The sequence below is a fragment of the Mytilus trossulus genome, chromosome 14, assembly GCF_036588685.1.
Source record: "Mytilus trossulus isolate FHL-02 chromosome 14, PNRI_Mtr1.1.1.hap1, whole genome shotgun sequence".
Lineage (NCBI taxonomy): Eukaryota > Metazoa > Mollusca > Bivalvia > Mytilida > Mytilidae > Mytilus > Mytilus trossulus.
In genome coordinates, this window is record NC_086386.1 from 35,326,274 (window position 1) to 35,339,736 (window position 13,463).

The following is a 13,463-nucleotide window of genomic DNA, read 5'->3' on the forward strand; positions in this document are numbered from 1 at the left end:
ACCCTTTGATCCAAATTATGTATGCTACGTTATGTCGAAAATATATCTGAGTCTTACCTTGATCTTTGACCTAAACCCCATATTCGTTTTTGGCGGACCACTAGCATTTACAATTACGTATTGCTTATTTAAAATATTAAAGGAAAAATAACTCTTATGTGGAGACTCCGTCCCGCTTCGGTCGATTTTTTTTAAGATCCTGACGAGCAAATTAGGGAAATAATTTTTTCGTAGTATTTAACGGTTACGAAGGACCTCCGCACACGTACACAAAATATAGTGCTTTTGGGTGATTACTTTTTTAAAGCGTTTGCCTAAACAGGGTCAGTTTTAAAAGCCAAATAAATGTTCGATATCATATGCAACAATCTAAGCGACATCTTGCAAAACCACAATATATGTGATGTTTTGATCATTGCACAAATGTGGCAACACTTTTTAATTAATAAATGATTCCTAAAGGACAACCAGGTGTAAATTGTATTCAAGAAATAGATTTCCATTGAACATGTTGTAAACATTGGAAGATGGTTTTTTTTAATTTACCACTTCAAATTTTGAATGAAAAGATAAAATGAACACTGAGGAACATTCAAAAAGAAAAATCCCTAATCAAATAGTAAAATCAAATTGTTCAAACACATCAAACGGATTGATAGTAAGTGTTTTTGTTATGTAGAAAATGGTGTATTTAACCAGGTTATATAGCTAGATAAACCTCTCACTCGCATGAAAGTTGCATCATATACCATTATATAAACAACGATACGTGAACAAAACAAACAGACATAAAAAATAAAATGTCAAATATAAAGCAGTCAACATTGTGTTATAATCTTAATCACTAAAATAACAAACCAAATATTTAACAAAGAAGCATAAAATAGTATTAACAAAAATTAAAGATTAGAATACGCAAATTTACCATTGTACATTTACACGTCATATATGTAACAACGAAACATAAAAAGGCATATAGACAAAAAATAAAGCAAAATACAAGTAACAAATAAGTTTTGCAATTGCATAATAAGGGGATGTATAATAGAAGCGAGTATGCATAGTATATGCTTTTTAAAAGATCCAATTACACGACGAATTATTCACTTACCCTGCGTGTGCCTCTTAGCCTACTTAAAATGGATAGTTACACAATGATGACTAAGGAAGTGTCAGTATATATCTGTTTCCTCTTTAGATTAAAAATAATTATTTATAGTAAATAAGGAAACCCTGCGTGTGCATCTTCGCCTACTTAACAATGGGTACTTACACAATGATGACTCAAAAGTATGACTAAGAACCTGTCAGAATACATCTTGTTTCGTTGGGTGATAAATTTTAAGTGTATTGCATTATACATGTATACATATTGTTTTTGTTGTTTTAAAACTTCTCCCTGGTGCAAATACGTATATAAAAGTTTAATGGTAGTGTACACTTAAACTCATGTTTATCATACACAATGAAAATGTTTCAGACATAAACTATCTAATTCAGAATAGCCATAATTGTTTTGATATTCTACTTTTAATTTACCAGGGCGTTTCCATTCCGATTAAAGAATGTCCGTACTTGTAAATGCATCTGAAGATGATTTAAAACAATAAGTATCGATCACCATATATCATTTACTATATTCAACAACAAAAGAGTTGTTAACTTTTTACTATTGCAATCATTTATCATATTTGTTCTCATTTCAGTTACGTATGCCAGGAACTCAGCATGATATTATCATGCTCCTTTTAGGAATTTTAGGTTCTTTTCATTTTATTTTTTCCTAATAATTTATAGCAATATTTTTCATTTGCCAGAAACATTAGACATACGTCAAAATTAACTTTCCTAAACGGCTGGTTAGAGCATTTTTAGTAACTAAAAATGCTTGTCAATACTTGTTTCTGCCTTTAAAAAATATCAATGAATGATAGAGGAGATATTCTTACCGGAAATATCATTTGTTACGATTTTTGTAATGCCTTGTACAGTATATTTTGAACAGCGTTCTTACCTTGAATAGCTACTTTTATGTTCTTTAATCCGTTCTGGATAAATATTTCCGTGTCATCTGTTAGGAAGGCATATACAAAAACAAATAAGGAGATGTGGTTTATATTTGTTTAGTATTACCGGGAAAGTTTTTATTTCATTTAAACAAGTGTGGACACAGATGAGTGTGGATAGTATGTTTGGATGTTTGACAATGTCTTATGAAAAAAGGAGTTCTATGTTTTTCCTATATGGTGTTATTAACTGTTGCACGATGACAACCAATCTGAGCATTAGTAGTGTTATTTATTTAATATCTAGATTTTAGCCCACCTTGCCCACAGGGCCAAGTGAGCTTTTCTAATCCCCTGAAAAATTGGCATGATCCAACTTTTTCCCCTCAGCGTATTGGGTGGGGGACCCAGGCCCAGGCCAATTCCCCCCTTTAGTAGCGCAAGAAGCTTTATTTTTTTGCCTTGTAATATAACGTCGGAGACGTCGGCTAGAATTGAAAAAAAGGTAACTTTTTGGTATTAGTTTAAAGTTACAAAAGCTTATTATACATTTGATATGTATTTATAGATATATACCTGTTATATTATACACGTGAAGCACATGCTGATGTGGTAATTACATCCATTCTCTTGTGTGAACCCTTGGTATCATTGACTAACAAAAATAGTAATTTTTGGGGCCCTTTATACTTTGCTGTCGGTGTGAGCTAAGGCTCCGTGTTAAAGGCCTTACGCCTTAAATAAAATATTGTTTGATTCCCAAATCCCGACCGACCCTGCAAAATTGGTGCTACTCATAAAATTTTATTGTCAAAACTATTAAAGTCAAATATTATTTTATTCATTTTGGATTGTCAGGCTTGCCGAATCGTCCGATAATGTTCAAGCTTTTTAGAAAAATTAAATTATTTACCTACCTACCCACACCTGGCTTGGCCGGGTCAGGATTGGGGAAACAAACAATATTTTAATTTAGGCCTTAAACACCTTGAACTATAATGGTTTTTACTTTTATAAATTGATACTTAGATGGAGAGTTGTCTCATTGGCACTCATACTACACCTTCTAATATCTATAGACAATTAATAGTTAATAAACCTAGGGGACACATGGCAGGACTGGTGAACAGAAAGACAGACAAGTTTACATATGGACAGACTGATACACATGTAGATAGATATATTTATGTGCTCTACGCGTAGTTTTTTTTAGACTCGTAGTACCTATTGTAAGAACCGGTTTAGATTTGGCTGGTAGAATATAAGTAAAGGAGCACGTTTTTCAGTTATCGAGGTTAGGCGGTGACCACTACGTTGATTACTACTACAGTGTAGACATGTCCGACAACGAAAAGAATTCTCATAGTGAAGATATGGATGAAGATATAGTGGAAGATACCGTGGGAGAAGAAGTGTCAAATGCTGATCTTTTGTCGCTAATGAAGACCTACATGAACAACAAAATCGCCGGACTCGAGAAGAATTTAAACGATTCGACCCATAGTTTAGCGAAAGAGGTAAAGAAGTCAGAAAACAACTTTAAATTCAAAGGTAACAAGGTCCAGTTTGACCTTAACATAGATGTGCTGGACAATTTAGACCCAGCTATATCCTGTATCGAGAAGACACGCCCGAATAAAGCCATTTCGTACTTAGAAGATTAAAAAGAGCTGCTGAACAAACGCAATAAGCATATAAGGATCGCGGATAAGTCCGAAGGGGGTTGGCAGACGGTCAGTGAATACTTATCTGATGAGCTAGCGAGTGATTCCGAAGATGAGAAACGCATTAGGGCCGCGGACAGCAGGGCAATCAAGAAACTCAAGGCAGCTAATACGGAAAAACAACAGCATGGTAGAAAAAGACCCGCAGAGGCGGCTGGTTCGTCATATCAACAGGCGCACGGTGGTGGAAATTCTGGCGGTAATGGTTTGAATCTCCAGCCCTCTCGTGCAGGGGCATCTGCCGGCGGAGCCCTAGGCCAGCAGAGCCCAGCAAAACCTTCTGACGTCTGTTATAAGTGTGGAATCTATGGGCATTGGGCGAGAGAATGTCGCAGACAAAGCAAGAACAGAGTACCCAGAGCACCTCCTTCTTAAAGAAAACAATCAAGATATTTTTCAGGTACATGAACAATTTAATATTGACACTTACTTTGAATGTAAAAAAGATGTTTCTGATATAAATGTAAAAGGCAGATTAAGTGCTTCTTTAAATTTTTGGGTTAAGATTTGTACAACAGATTTCGTTTTTAATATAATCAAAGAAGGTTATGAAATTCCTTTTTTACAAGAGCCTACTTCTGTATTTTTGAAAAATAATAGGTCTGCTTTAAAAAATAGTATTTTTGTACATGAAGCTATTTTAGATTTACTCAAAGGCGGTTTAGTTTAAGAGGTATCGAACAGACCGCACGTTGTGAACCCGCTGACCGTAGCAATCAGTGCAAAAGGTAAACATAGACTTGTACTAGATTTGAGACACGTAAACAATATGGTGTTGGTAAACAAAGTTAAATTCGTAAATTCGAAGATGTTAAAGTTGCTTAACAATATATTACAAACAAATCTGTTGGATTTCTTTTTGATTTAAAGGCAGGTTATCACCATATTGATATATTTGCTCCACATCAAAAGTATTTAGGTTTCTCGTGGAAGTTTGAAGGGGTTGAAAAATATTATGTATTTACAGTTTTACCTTTTGGATTGAAATCTAGTGGTTATGTATTTAGAAAGGTATTACGACCATTAGTAGCGCACTGGCGGAGAAAGGGTATTAAAATTGTCGTTTATTTAGACGACGGATTAGGACTAGCTGATGATAGTGAGGTATGTAAATTACATGCAGACATCGTTAAATCAGATTTAATTATGTTGGGTTTTGTTCCAAACAGGGCGAAGAGTATCTGGTCCCCTTCTTATTCATTGAAATGGTTGGGGTTTATATGGGATTTACGAAAATGTGTGTTGCAAATTCCCGAGTCCAAAATATTGGATTTGCAAGAATGCATAGGCATTGCTTTAAGTAATCCTTATAAAGTTAAGATTAGAACGCTTGCAAAAATCTGTGGCAAGGTTATATCTCTTACTCCAGCAATCGGCAATGTTACTCAGATAATGACAAGAGCTACATTTGCTGTGATTAACGAACGAGATAATTGGGATCAGTTCATGGACATTAACTTCAATAGTGATTTAATTTTTGAATTCATGTTTTGGAAAAATAATGTGCAATTGCTAATGCCTGTAGCTTTATTACCAAAGGCCAATGAGGCTAGTATTTTTAGTGATGCTAGCGATGTAGGTGCAGGAGGTTTCATACAAAACTCAACGCATGTAATGTATAAATCCTGGACGAATTTAGAAAAAGTCAAAAGCTACACGTGGAGAGAGGTAAAAGCAATCGAGCTGTGCTTAGTATCATTTTGACATTTAGTATGCAACAGTTCGGTGGTTGTTTATACTGACAATCAGAATGCAGTGAGCGTTATTGAAAAAGGTAGCAAGATATTATAACTTCAAAAACTTGACTCTTTCAATTTTTAATACTTGTATTGTGAATTGTATTTCTATAAACGTAAAATGGATTCCACGAGAAGAAAACGAGAAAGCAGATTATCTAAGTCGAATCGTTCATATCGACGATTGGGGGACTTCAGATGATTTTTTTGAGTTTGTAGATAATTAATGGGGTCCTCATTCCATTGACAGGTTTGCCAATATGGAAAATAGAAAACTGCTTAGATTTAATTCTTTATATTGGAATCCGGGTTCGGAAAGTATAGATTCATTTACATGTAACTGGCATGAAGAAAATAACTGGTTAGTACCACCAGTAACACTAGCAGCTAAAGTCATTAATCATTTAGTCAAATGTAGAGTTGTTGGAACTCTAATAGTTCCAAAGTGGTCCCCATCGCCGTTTTGGCCGTTACTGTTTGAGGAAGGTTTACATTATAAACCATATGTTGAAGATGTTTTTGAGGTTTTTTTAAGCAAATAGAGTATTTGTTGCTGGACATAACGTAAATTCTATTTTTGCTCAAGGTGATTTTAAAGGAACTGTTTTAGCAGTGAGATTAAATGCTTTAGATATGTAATATTATATGTATATTTTACAGATTATCCATATTGGTCACTGGACAACAGTTTTTATTTGGTAATGATGGTCACTGGACTGTTAATGATTCGGCATAGGAACGTCACTGGACCAAGAGTATTGTAGTAGTTGGACTACGCAGTTAAGGTCACTGGACCGACGAAATGGATTCGGAATTTACAAGGTAGATATAGATATGTCTTATTATTACTGTTTTAAAATTACTATTTTCGTAATTTTCTTTTATTTCAGAAAATTTTTACAACTGGTTTTTGGAAACAGAGTCACATAATTTCTCATCCACAGTTGAAAATGCTTTTTCAAAAACTTTTATCAACAGTACTAGATTCAAGGGCTAAAACTACAGTATCAAAGTACATTTGGTATTTCAAAAGATTTGTATTATGGACACGAAAATATTCAGAGATAACTTCGATACTTCCGTGTAATGAATTACATGTCAGTTTATATTTGCAACATCTAATAGATAACAGTAGTCATTACAGTGTCGTTGAGGCCGCATTTTACGGTATTATTAAGTGGGCACATCATATATCAGGTGTAAAGAATCCTTGTGATTCAGATTTTGTAAGAAGTATAATTGATGCATCTAAACGTATGTTATCTAGACCGATTCAGAAAAAGACACCAGTGGATCCAGAGATTATGAAAAAAAAAAATTATAACAAGAAGTCGAGATCACTTAAAGATTTGCGTTTATTGTGCATGTGTGATGTAGCTTACACTGTTTTTTTTTCAGATATAATGAACTATGTAATATTAAGGCCAAACATATTTCTTTTACTGTCGAATATGCAGATATTTTTATAGAAAAGAGTAAAACTGATTGTTATAGAAAAGAAAAGAATGTTTATATTGCTAAATTAGATAGTCCTCTGTGTCCTCTAAATATTTTTAAGTCTTATTTGACGGAAGCTAAAATAGAGATGAATTCTGAATGTACATTTTCAGGTCATTAACATTTTTTAGAAAATCCAATATATTTATGTTACGCTCTAAAAATGAGAAATTATCATATACACGAGCAAGAGAAGTGATAAAAGAGGCTCTTCATAGTATCGGATGTTCCGAAAAAGATTTCGGCTTACATTGCTTTCGTTCAGGTGGTGCTACCATGGCAGCTAGAAACGGTGAAAACGGTAGAAACATGGCAAAAGATGGTTATGTGTCGGAAGATATGAAAAAGCGTTTATCTATTACAAAAAATCTTGGTTTTCTTTGTGCATCGACATGGTCACCGTGCTGGACAAAATCAGCAATGTGTTTCTTTATTTTATTACAAAATATATAGTATACAGTTTGGGTTTGAAGAAGGTTTTAGAAAATAAGTAGCGATGTGCACATAAATACTTTATGTTCGTTTGAACAAGTGAATTAGAACACAAGTAATAGCTTTTCTAAAAAGCTTGCCGTATTTTAGCTGATTATATTGAGATCAGTGGTTTGTGAGTAGTTTATTTTTATTGGAATATTGCACTTCAAGCAATATGAAAACATAGCGCTTTTTTCTACTAATAAGTCATTTTTGTTGTATTATTGGTGGACCCGTGTTATAATGGAAGGAGACTTAATAAAATTGAGAATGGAAATGGGGAATGATATTATAATAAAATGTATGCTGTGTCTATAATCAACTTGATAAAAATAGCATATAAAGTAACCGTACTCTTGAGGATTACTACTTGACAAAATGGACAACAACAGAAGGCAGTGGCGAATCAAGAGGGGGACGTAGAGGGCGTACGCCCCATCCCCCCCCTTTTTGCATGTTTTTTTTTTTTAAATGATTTACCATACTAGACTATGTGAACTTCGCCATTTCCTGTGTCCTCTATTATTTTATTTTATGCGACAATTCTTTACTTAAAAAGATATTTTTCGCCAGTCGCTCAGTCATTTTGAAATTCAAATTACAGTATCACATTGCTTAAGCTGAGGATGACAATCATGACACCTTCAAAGCGACATAGGATTGAGCAAGAACATATTGACTACTATTTCACTATTCCACCAACCAGGAAGTAATACTCTATAGACTATAACACTCTCATGAAAAAAAGTTCCATGGCAATATTATTTACCTACGAAAACATGTTTAACCCCAAACGCCATTGTCATGATTGATATGGACTACCCCTTTTGTAGGAACATTTTTATTGTTTTTATAAGGAATCACTGAAGTATGACTAGAGTTTGCCCCTTCTAAGACAGTCAGTGGGCTCCGATTATGAAATTTTCTGGATCCACCACTGAAAGTTTGAGTAAAGTTAGATAACAATTTAATTTATGACATATTATGTTGAAATTTGCACAGATAATGAATGAAAAATCTAGTAAATTAAGGCACTATAATTAAAAGTTTTCCTTGCTTATTCACAAAGACATATAATATCCTTCATTCTATTCTGATCTGAGTTTTTATTCATACATACATGTAGTCTGGTGCTGTTCCAAGTTGTCTTCTTTTTTCTGTTTCTTGAGAAGTATTTGTTTTACCTTTTCAGTCACTGTAAAGTGTTACAATTCATATTTAAACGCAACACATAAATAGTGAGCAAAAAGGTACGGCTATCACATGAGAGAAGCTAAAAAAAAGTAAAATGTATACATTTTAAACCTTTTTGTGGGACCATGAAAATGTGGTACATGTACATGTATATAGATAGATATGCATAGATAGACCAAAGAACAAATAAGCAAACAAATTCAAAGGAGATGTACATGTAAGATGAAATATGAAAAAAGAGCCATGGCCAGGGGCCCTAAGCTTGACAGCATTTGGTGTTGAACAGGTAAAATGTTTGCATTGACAATAAATATATATAGCCTTTGTTAGAGGTGACCCAGGTGGCCTTTCTCTATATTAAACATATTTCTGGGCCGGGTTGAAAAATAAATGAAAATGACTTTGAAAAGATCTAATAGAAATACACCAAATTTTGGAGACATCTATTAAAATGTTTGAAATAATAAGAAAGTTGACAAGAACTAAGCTTTTTCAAATAATATACAGACTATTGCAGTCAGCCTATAAAAGACTCTTTGCCTTCTGAAATGTTTGCTTATACACTGTGCTTTCCTATAATGATTTAAAATCAGTGTGATAGTTTTCATGAAGAACACTGAGCGTACAGGTATTATGACAAAATAAATGTTGTGTTACATGTACATGTATCTACCCAAATAAGTAAAATATAAAAATTCTTGACTTCTAAAACCAATGATTGATCTCCTGATTTACATCTCATCACTCTATGCAGATGCTGTGTGAAAAAAACCCCACTGACTTACCAGTATGCTTCTATCCATTGAGTTGATTTATTATTAATTATTTTGCTTTGAATACACCTTATTGCTACAATATAAATATGTATATGTCCGCCTTTACAAACTGCACATGTACATGATAACATCACAAATATTCCATGTAAAAATTTGATGTTTAAATACAAAATATATGATGCCACAATGGAAAAGTAATTGTTGTATGACGTTAATGGTTAAAGAGGGACTGATTCTGAGGTCAGCTGGGACAATAAGTGGGGGTGGGGGAGGTGGGCGACTTCTCCAGTCATGCTTCAGTGATTCCCTACATCATCAACCAAATAGTAATGTTCATCATGAAAAAATATATTAAGTGTAAGATCTGATGATGTGAATAAATTGAAATCAGACATATCAAATGAAGTTTTCAGTGCTTTTAATACATGTATATCAATGGGTATCTGATGAGTTAAGCCTTTTTTGACTGATTTTTATAGTTTGTTCTTATGATGTACTGTTATACATGTATCACTGTCCAAGATTAGGGGGAGGATCGAAATCCCGCTAACATATTTTACCCCGCCACATTATTTATGTATGTGTCTGTCCAAAGTCAGGAGCCTATAATTCAGTGGTTGTCGTTTGTTAATGTGTTACATATTTGTTTTTCGTTCAATTTTTTTATATGAAGCAGGTAGTTGGTTTTCTGGTTTGAATTGTTTTACATGTTATTTCAGGGCCTTTTATAGCTGACTATGTTGTATAGGCTTTGATGATTGTTGAAGGCCGTACGGTGACCTATAGTTGTTAATGTCTGTGTCATTTTGGTCTCTTGTAGACAGTTGTCTCACCTTCTTCTTCTTCTTTATAATTCAGCACTCCATCAACATACTGATGATAACGTGCCGGGCACTGATTTTACCATGCCGCGCGTGCGTGGGATATATTTTTTTTTTACAGTGAATAATACAAAAATAAAAATAGTCTCATTGTCAATCATACCACATCTTTTTTTTTATATAATGACTGCTGATCACCACTGTGTCCTTACTGGGACTATTATGGTCCAATAACCAGTGGCAGATCCAGAAATTTTCATAATGCAGGCCCACCAAATTTCCCAGAAAAGGATGTCATGCCCCCTGGCCCCCTTCTAAATCTGCCTCCTGACAACTCCAAAGAATAAATCATCATGTACGAGTACATCAAAGATCATCAAACTGTCTACCCCAACATGCAAACATCTTTTTGGGTACACTGTGTTGCAAGATTTTTGGGATTGGAAGGATCGTATAAATGATTGCCTTGGGGGTCATTGTCAAATATGAAGCTGTGCATTGTAAAACGCTAAATTATATAATTTGCAACAGCTGACACTATAGTATCCTATAGTGCACTGAAACCCTTGCCAATAACAATACCATGATCATTGATGCTTGGTGTAGGCTTCTTTGCACACATTGCTCACCTTGTAATTTTTCAATCAATATCGTCGGGTTTGTTTATTTACACCAGAAATCAATGAAGCGATGAAAGTGCTGAAAACGAAATTACATCTTCGGTAAATTCCGTGATAATAATATTTTCTAATCAATATGTCCAAGCAATGAAAAAATAAATGGTTATTAGTTTTATACATAGAGCATACGTGTTGTGTATTTACTATTAAAAATATAAGCTTTATACGAAGAAATCGAACACAAAAGTATCCCAATCATTTAACCGTTTTAATACGCAGTGTAAAGTGTAAATTATACACATGACTGTTCTATTTTTAGAGAATAGCAATAATACATAAATGTACAGTTTCTTACCAAAATAGCAACATTATTTCACAATAAAATCATCACATTGTCACATGATTATATAATCTGCACCAAATTGACAGTTTGTCGCGAGTTATCATCATAACTAATCACTATAGCAAATGAACACTTTATCATAATAATATCTTTAAACTATTTGCCAATGAACATAATCTCTCTTTACCTAAACTTTGTAAAGAACAAGATACTTTTTTTCATTTTAATGGGAAAGACTCTTCACAAATTGATTACTTTATTCTTAATACTGATATTGTGACATCCTATAACGTACTGACAAGAGAGCTGTGTAACACCTCTACACATGATCCAATTACTATAACTGTTCCAATGGAAAAGTCTATTGATGAGTCGATTAACTCAGATAACAAGTGTGTGCGGAAAATTGACTGGAATAAAATTGACACTAATGAATATGAAAGAAAATTGAGCCATAAACTTGACTCTGAACTCCAAAATTTAGATTTGGAATCGCTTGATATTTTTATAGATAATTTGTGTGAAATTGTTACTGACACAGCTAGGGAGCTTGTCCCATCTAAACAAAATTCTGGATCACGTACTCGTAGGAAAGGCAGAGTTTGGCCTCCACATATTGTGGATATTATTAGGAAAGAGAAACATTGTTTTTGGAAATGGAAACAAGCTGGTCAACCAAAAAGCAAAGATAACAAATATTTTAATGAATTGAAACAAACGAAAAAAGATCTCGGGTCGGCTCAGCGACAGCTTGAAGCATCTAAACGTCAAGACAACCTTATCAATATAATGGAACTTCGTGAAACTGATCAAAAACAATTTTATAAACTTATTAAACGCCAACGGGACCACAACTATATATCAACATCTGTTCTTAGATATAATGACAAGATTTTTAGTGACTCTATAGCCATTTGTGAAACATGGGCTGACTATTTCCAAGAGCTGTCTACCCCTTTTGACAATGAATTTTTTGATAACAGCTATAAACAATTGGTCGAAGATGATGTAAAAATACTACAGGATCTTTTTAACAGTAATAAAGAACCCCTAGAATTTTTATCTGAGGATGATGTGGGAAAGTGTATAATGTCTTTCAAAAATGGAAAAGCAGCTGATGAACAAGGTATTACCATTGAACATTTGAAATATGGTGGTCAACCTGTTATTAAAATTATAGTGAAATTAGTAAACTTTATATTTCAACATATTAACCTCCCATCTAATTTAAAAAGTGGTATATGTTATCCAGTATTCAAAAACGGGGGCAAACCTAGAGAAATGCCTAACTCTTATCGTAAAATTACCGTAACAAGTACTATTGGAAAAGTTGTGGAAAAACTTCATCTATCAAAAAATGTGAACATTATTAAAGATAAGCAAAGTCGGTTGCAAAAAGGCTTCACAGTTGGGGAATGTCCTTCGGTAGCAGCATTAATCTTAACTGAACTCAAGGCTGAAGCTAAGAAATTAAAAAAACAATTAATTATAACGTTTAGTGATGCTCAAAAAGCTTTTGATATTGTGTGGCACTCTGGGCTAATGAGAGAGATGTATAAAGGTGGAATGACCGGTGACAATTGGTTACTATTCAATGAGTGGTATAAGAACTTGGAGTCCTCTGTAATGTGGCAAAGTATTAAATCAAAACCAGTTCACGAATTCCAGGGTGTTCGCCAGGGTGGAGTTTGGTCCCCGACTGCCTATAAGGTCTTCATAAACACACTACTGAAAACATTTGAAATGAATGGTCTTGGTGCTCACTTGGGTTCTATTTACTGTGGAATACCCACTGTTGCCGATGATGTTACTCTGATTTCCAACAACCCGTATGAGATGCAAACAATGTTAAATGTCTTGTCTGATTATGCAAATAAACATCGCTACATAATTAGTAGCCAGAAGTCATGTACTCTACAATATGGAAGTAAAACTGAACATTTATTTACACTGAATGGTCAACCTCTTCAAAATTCTGTTAAAGCGACTCATCTTGGTATTGATCATGATGTCAATTCTAAATATGGTGTGAAAGACTGTGTACCTAATAGAATTCAGACAGCTAGGAAAACAGTGTATGCCCTCATGGGAGCTGGGCTCCATGGTTTGAATGGACTTAACCCTAAAATCTCTATGCACCTGGTGAAAATTTATGTGCTACCCAGACTTTTGTATGGATTAGACTCCATAATACTTTCTGTCTCCGATATGAAATTACTCTCCGTATATTACACCAAGCTTTTAAAGCAGATCCAGCATTTGCCAGAGCGCA

General features: G+C 34.1%; 1 protein-coding gene across 3 annotated transcripts in view; it reads right to left on the reverse strand.

The window, feature by feature from the left end:
* LOC134697249 (uncharacterized) overlaps window positions 1–13,463 on the reverse strand; it is a 34,210-nt gene that overhangs the window by 15,274 nt on the left and 5,473 nt on the right. Inside the window, exon 1 of one of the 3 annotated variants that reach the window (XM_063559398.1) lies at window positions 2,015–2,140. The exons of 1 other annotated variant lie outside the window; for it this stretch is intronic. The gene's annotated coding sequence lies outside the window, so the exon portion shown is untranslated. Of the gene's footprint in view, window positions 1–1,111; window positions 1,187–2,014; window positions 2,141–13,463 lie in introns of those variants that run through there. One more of the 3 variants, XM_063559399.1, reaches the window with a different exon arrangement.